Genomic DNA, 6,279 nt, shown 5'->3' on the forward strand with positions numbered 1-6,279 from the left:
CCCAATAGATAGCGCGCTTGAGCATTTGCCCCCTCTTCTTCCCGGTTAAGCTTTTCCCAGAAGAAGCACTCTCCTTCTTGGTTTCCGCGGTAAAGCTTTCCTCCTTCTAAAAACAAACTATCAAAGAAAAGAAAAGAAAAGTCGACAGTGAGTGCAGAGTGTTTAAAACAGAATGGACAACAAAATATTTTTTCAAAGAAGTCCGATCAAAGGCTGTATGTTTGATATGCCAAGAAAGTGTCGCGGTTTTTAAGGAGTACAATATTAGCCGTCACTTTGCTACGAAGCATGCCAATTATGCCAGCAAGCTGTCGGCGCAAGAACGGGCAGCTACGGCTGAGAGGATGGCAGCCAATTTACTGTCCTAGCAAAACTTTTTTCACCGACAAACTGCGCTCCAGGAGTCAACTACCAAGGCAAGCTTAAGGCATTCAAATTAGCAGCAGCTAGCAAGCCTTTCTCCGAAGGTGAGTTTTTGAAAGACTGCATGGTGGAGACTGCAGGTGTTCTGTGTCCGGAAAGTCAAGGCAAGTTTGAAAAAATCAGTTTGTCACGTCGGACTGTGACTCGCCGTGTGAAACTAATTGATGAACATATAGCTATATGTTCATCAATTAGTTTCACACGGTCAATTAGTTTCACAATTAGTTTAGCCAGCTAAACAAAAAGGCAAAGTTCTTTCAGTTATATTCACTTGCACTTGATGAAAGTAATGATTTCAAAGACACAGCGCAGCTCCTACTTTTTATCCAAGGAATAAATGACAGCTTTGAGATAACGGAGGAGTTTTTGACCATGGAGTCTTTGAAGGGAACAACGCGGGGAGAGGATTTGTATGACAAGGTGTCTGCTGCCATCGAGAAACAAACTACCTTGGAGAAAACTTGCCAATGTCACGACGGATGGATCACCAAATTTAACAGGAAAAAACATTGGGCTGCTGAAACGAATCCAGGATAAAGTAAAAGAGGAAAATCCTGAACAAAATGTTATTTTTCTTCACTGTATCATTCATCAGGAATCACTTTGTAAGTCTGTATTGCAGCTTAACCATGTTGTGAATCCAGTCGTAAAACTTGTGAACTTTATACGCGCAAGGGGACTCCAGCATCGTCAGTTCATCACGTTCCTGGAGGAAATTGATGCGGATTATCAGGACTTACTTTACCACTCTCGTCCGGTGGTTACGTTTGGGCAAAGTGTTTCAACGCATTTGGGACCTGAAAGAAGAGATTGGCGCATTTTTAGAGTTCAATGAGAAATCTGACGAATTTCCTGAGCTACGAGACCAGAACTGGCTTTGTGATTTTGGGTTTGCTGTGGACGTATTTTCACACTTGAATGAACTGAATGTGAAACTGCAGGGGAAAGATCAGTTTGTGCACGACATGTACAAACATGTTACAGCGTTTAAATCTAAGCTCTTTTTATTCTCCAGACAAGTTGCGAACGCATCCTTCACTCATTTCGCCACACTTGACACTCAGAAAGAGGCGACGTGATATGCAAAGAAATACAGCAAATCACTGGAGTCACTTCAGCTCGTGTCATGTCCCTTCTCACAAGACCCTGAAACAGTACCACATGAGGTGCAATTGGAACTGATCGATCTTCAGTCTGACGCCACCTTGAAGGAAAAGTTCAACACTCTTAAACTTAATGACTTTTATGCTTCACTGAACGAAGCCACCTTTCCAAACCTACGGAGGACGGCACAGAAGATGCTGGACTTGTTTGGAGTGACACAGGTGGTCATATAAACGTGTTATTTATGTAATAGTTATTAGAATAACTCTGAATGTTACGTCAGGCCCGTTCTCAGCTCTTCGTTTGTGTTTATGTCACGTTAGCATACCTATCGTTTAGCCCAGGGGTGTCCAAACTTTTTGCAAGGAGGGCCAGATTTGATAAAGTGAAGGGGCCCAGGGGCCAGTAGTTTTTTCGGACATTTTTTTAACTACAATTTCATCCAAATAAACACTGTTATAAAAAAAATTTCATTCTCCCAATTGTCTTTATTTTTTAAATGACAAAATAACCAAATATAAGCCACTCAGGCAGATGTGAACAACTCTAAAAACACAAATTCTGCCTTTCATTCATATCTGAAGAGTCCGATAAGATTGAACAAACTGTATGAAATACCTTAAATTTACATGAGTTTAAAATTATTTTCGCCTCATGAACATTTTAAACAGGAGTTATAAGTAATACATAAAATACGATAACATTGAACAAACTGTATGAAATACCTTAAATTTACATGAGTTTAAAATTATTTTCGCCTCATGAACATTTCACATACGGTTCACGCAGCCGGTTCGCGCGTACCCTTTTTACAACGGGTTTATTTCCGCATTTGACTTGCGCATGCTCCGGATAGCAGGACAGCTGGAGTCATGTTCTCGCTGTGAAATCACGCCGGGTCGCGCGAGATTACATTTCTGCAGCATAAATATAAAATAGCTTTGGTACGTGTGTATTAAAGCGCTGGTCAACAATGGCGGCGGGCCACATACTAAAGATTTTATCACAGAGGCTGCGGGCCTGATGAAATTTGACCACGGGCCGCAATTGGCCCGCGGGCCGGACTTTGGACATGCTGGTTTAGCCTGTTGTTGCTCGTTCATGTCTGTTCTTGGTGTTGGATTTTGTCAAACAAATTTTCCCCAAAATGCGACCTGTACTCCAGAGCGACATATATGTTATGTCACGTTATTGTGCATTTAATGGCTAATGCGACCAATATTCCGGAGCGACCTTTGGTCAGAAAAATACGGTAGTTATATACTAGATCTGTGCGGTGCACGCGCGGCGTTGTTGACCTAAAGGACGAGGAATTTGATCGATGGATTTAATTATTTGGATTGATACAGATGGTTTGATAATATTGTTGTTATATAAACCCAGGTCTTTCCTGGTACTTTGTTAACGCTACAATATAGTTATATACTAGAGCTCTGCGGCGCACGCGCAGCGTTGTTGACATAAAGAACGAGGAATTTGATCGATGGAACTAATGATTTGGAGTGACACAGATGGTTTGATAATACTGTTGTCTAAACCCACTTCTTTCCTGGTACTTAGTTAACGCTACAAAATAGTGATATACTAGATCTCTGCAGCGCACGCGCATCGTTGTTAACAACGAACGAGGAAATTGATCAGTGAATTTAATGATTTGGAGTGACACATATGGTTTGATAATATTGTTATATAAACCCACGTCTTTCCCGGTACTTTGTTAACGCTACATTATAGTTATATACTAGATCTGTGCAGCGCGCGCGCAGCGTTGTTGACATAAAGGAGAGGAATTTGATCGATGGATTTAATGATTTTGAGTGACACAGACGGGTTGATAATATTGTTATATAAACCCACGTCTTTCCTGGTACTTTGTTAACGCTACAATATAGTTATATACAAGATCTCTGCAGCGCACGCGCGTCGTTAGCAACGAACGAGGAATTTGATCAGTGAATTTAATGATTGGAGTGACACATATGGTTTCATAATATTGTTATATAAACCCACGTCTTTCCTGGTACTTTGTTAACGCTACAATATAGTTATATACTAGATCTGTGACTTAAAGGACGAAGAATTTGATCGATGGATTTAATGATTTGGAGTGACACATATGGTTTGATAATATTGCTGTAATATGATAGTTAAATTTGATATATACTTTATATATCGTTATACGGGTCTGTGGAATAATTAGAAATGCAACTTACGGGTCCAACGTCAGCGGCGCATACGCGGCAATGTTTACATAAAGGACGATCGATGGATTGAATGAATTGGAGTGACACAGATGGTTTGATAAACGTGTTATTTATGTAATACTTATTTGAATAATATGGAATGTTACATCAGGCCCTTCTCAGCTCCTTGTTTGTGTATATGTCACGTTAGCATACCGTATCGTTTAAGCCTGTTATTGCTGGTTCATGTCTGTTCTTGGTGTTGGATTTTGACAAATAAATTTGCCCCAAAAGTGCGACTTATACTCTGGTGCTTTTTGTATATGTTTTTTTTCACTTTATTGTGCATTTTAGGGCTGGTGCGACTTATACTCCGCTTAGAGTCCGAAAAATACGGTAGACATGGAAGAGGCACACAGAGCTTTGTCATCTTTCCTGTTGGAGGATCTCCTGGGGAAGCACTTCACTCAAGCCGAAAGGCAGCCACAGCCCCGATCTGCCTACGCCAGGACTCAAGAAGAAGTTAACAAGCACTGTACTAGTACTCCAGCTCTCCGTCTCTCTGAGAACCCTCTTGACTGGTGGGAAAGGAATGCAGTACATTTGCGTCTTATTTCCAGGCTTGCCAAGAGGTACCTGTGTATTCCAGGCACCAGTGTTACTGCATAACGAGTTTTTCGACTGCAGGAGACATCATCACTGCACAACACAGCACATTCATCTGAGCATGTGGAACAACTCCTGTTCTTATACAAGAACACTAGAGTTCAAATGTTCATGCATTTCCATTCCAATGGATATTTAAAGGTTAATAAAATATAAAGAAAATTTGTTTCCTCTCGCCCGGACACGCGTCACCAGGGACCCCCTCTGGAGCCAGGCCTGGAGGTGGGGCTCAAAGTCAAGCGCCTGGTGGCCGGGCCTTCGCCCATGGGGCCCGGTCGGGCATAGCCCGAAAAGAAAACGTGGGTCCCCCTTACCATGGGCTCACCACCTGTAGGAGGGGCCAAAGGGGTCGGGTGCAAAGTGAGCTGGGCGGCAGCCAAAGGCGGGGACCTTGGCGGTCCGATCCCCCGGCTGCAGAGGCTGGCTCTAGGGACATGGAATATCACTTCTCTGGTGAATGTCTCCTCCGACTAGACCTAGTCGGACTTGCCTCCACACATAGTTTGAGCTCTGGTACAAACCCTCTCGAGAGGGGCTGGACTCTCTTCCACTCTGGAGTTGCCCACGGTGAGAGGCGTCGAGCAGGTGTGGGCATACTTATTGCCCCCCGGCTGGGCGCCTGCACTTTGGGGTTCACCCCGGTGAGCGAGAGGGTAGCCCGCTTCCGCCTTCGGGTAGGGGGACAGGTCCTGACTGTTGTTTGTGTCTATGCACCGAACGACAGCTCAGAGTATCCACCCTTCTTGGAGTCTCTGGAGGAAGTGCGGAGAGCGCTCCTTCTGGCGTTCTACTGGGTGACTTCAATGCTCACGTGGGCAATGACAGTGAGACCTGGAAGTGGGTGATTGGGAGGACCCCCCCCGATCTGAACCTGAGCGGTGTTCTATTGTTGGACTTCTGTGCTCGACAAGGATTTTCTATAATGAACACCATGTTCAAGCGTAAGGGTGTCCATGTGTGCACTTGGCACCACGACACCCTATGCCGCGGTTCGATGATTGACTGTAGTCATTTCATCGGATTTGCGGTCGCAGGTTTTGGACACTCGAGTGAAGAGAGGGGCAGAGCTGTCAACTGATCACCACCTGGTGGTGGGTTGGCTCCGATGGCGGGGGAAGATGCCGGTCCGACCTGGCAGACCCAAATGCTCTGTGAGGGTCTGCTGGGAACGTCTGGAAGAATCTCCTGTCAGGAAGAGCTTCAATTCACACCTCTGACAGAGCTTTTCCCACGTCCCGGGTGAGGCGGGGGACATTGAGTCCGAGTGGACCATGTTCCACGCCTCCATTGTTGAGGCAGCCAACCGGAGCTGTGGCCGTAAGGTTGTTGGTACCTGTCGTGGCGGCAATCCCCGAACCCGCTGGTGGACACCGGCGGTAAGGGATGCCGTCAAGCTGAAAAAGGAGTCCTATTGGGCCGTTTTGGCCTGCGGGACTCCGGAGGCAGCTGACAAGTACCGGATGGCCAAGCGGAATGCGGCTACGGCGGTTGTTGAGGCAAAAACCCGGGCGTGGGAGGAGTTTGACGAGGCCATGGAGAATGACTTCCGGACGGCTTCGAGGAAATTCTGGGCCACCATCCGGCGTCTCAGGAGGAGGAAGTAGTGCACAGTCAACACTGTTTACAGTGGAGGTGGTGTGCGCTGACCTCAACTCGGGATGTCGAGAGTCGGTGGAGGGAATACTTCAAAGACCTCCTCAATTCCACCCACACGACACGCCTTCCATTGTGGAAGCAGGGCCTGAAGACTCTGAGGCGGACTCTCCAATCTCGGAGGTCAAAGTCACTGAGGTAGTTAAAAAAACTCCTCGGTGGCAGGGCCCCGGGGTGGATGAGATCTGCCCGGAGTTCTTAAAGGCTCTGGATGTTGTGGGGCTGTCATGGCTGACATGCCTCTACAGCA

General features: G+C 45.7%; 1 protein-coding gene and 1 pseudogene across 10 annotated transcripts in view; one reads left to right on the forward strand and one right to left on the reverse strand.

Annotated features, from left to right (window-relative positions):
• Positions 1-6,279, reverse strand: part of LOC147056235 (uncharacterized) — a 114,055-nt gene that overhangs the window by 101,962 nt on the left and 5,814 nt on the right. The window lies entirely within an intron of this gene.
• LOC147056237 (general transcription factor II-I repeat domain-containing protein 2-like) lies at positions 836-1,747 on the forward strand (annotated as a pseudogene).

Source organism: Syngnathus leptorhynchus, chromosome 5 (genome assembly GCF_054491065.1).
Source record: "Syngnathus leptorhynchus isolate UIUO chromosome 5, UIUO_Slep, whole genome shotgun sequence".
Taxonomy (NCBI): domain Eukaryota; kingdom Metazoa; phylum Chordata; class Actinopteri; order Syngnathiformes; family Syngnathidae; genus Syngnathus; species Syngnathus leptorhynchus.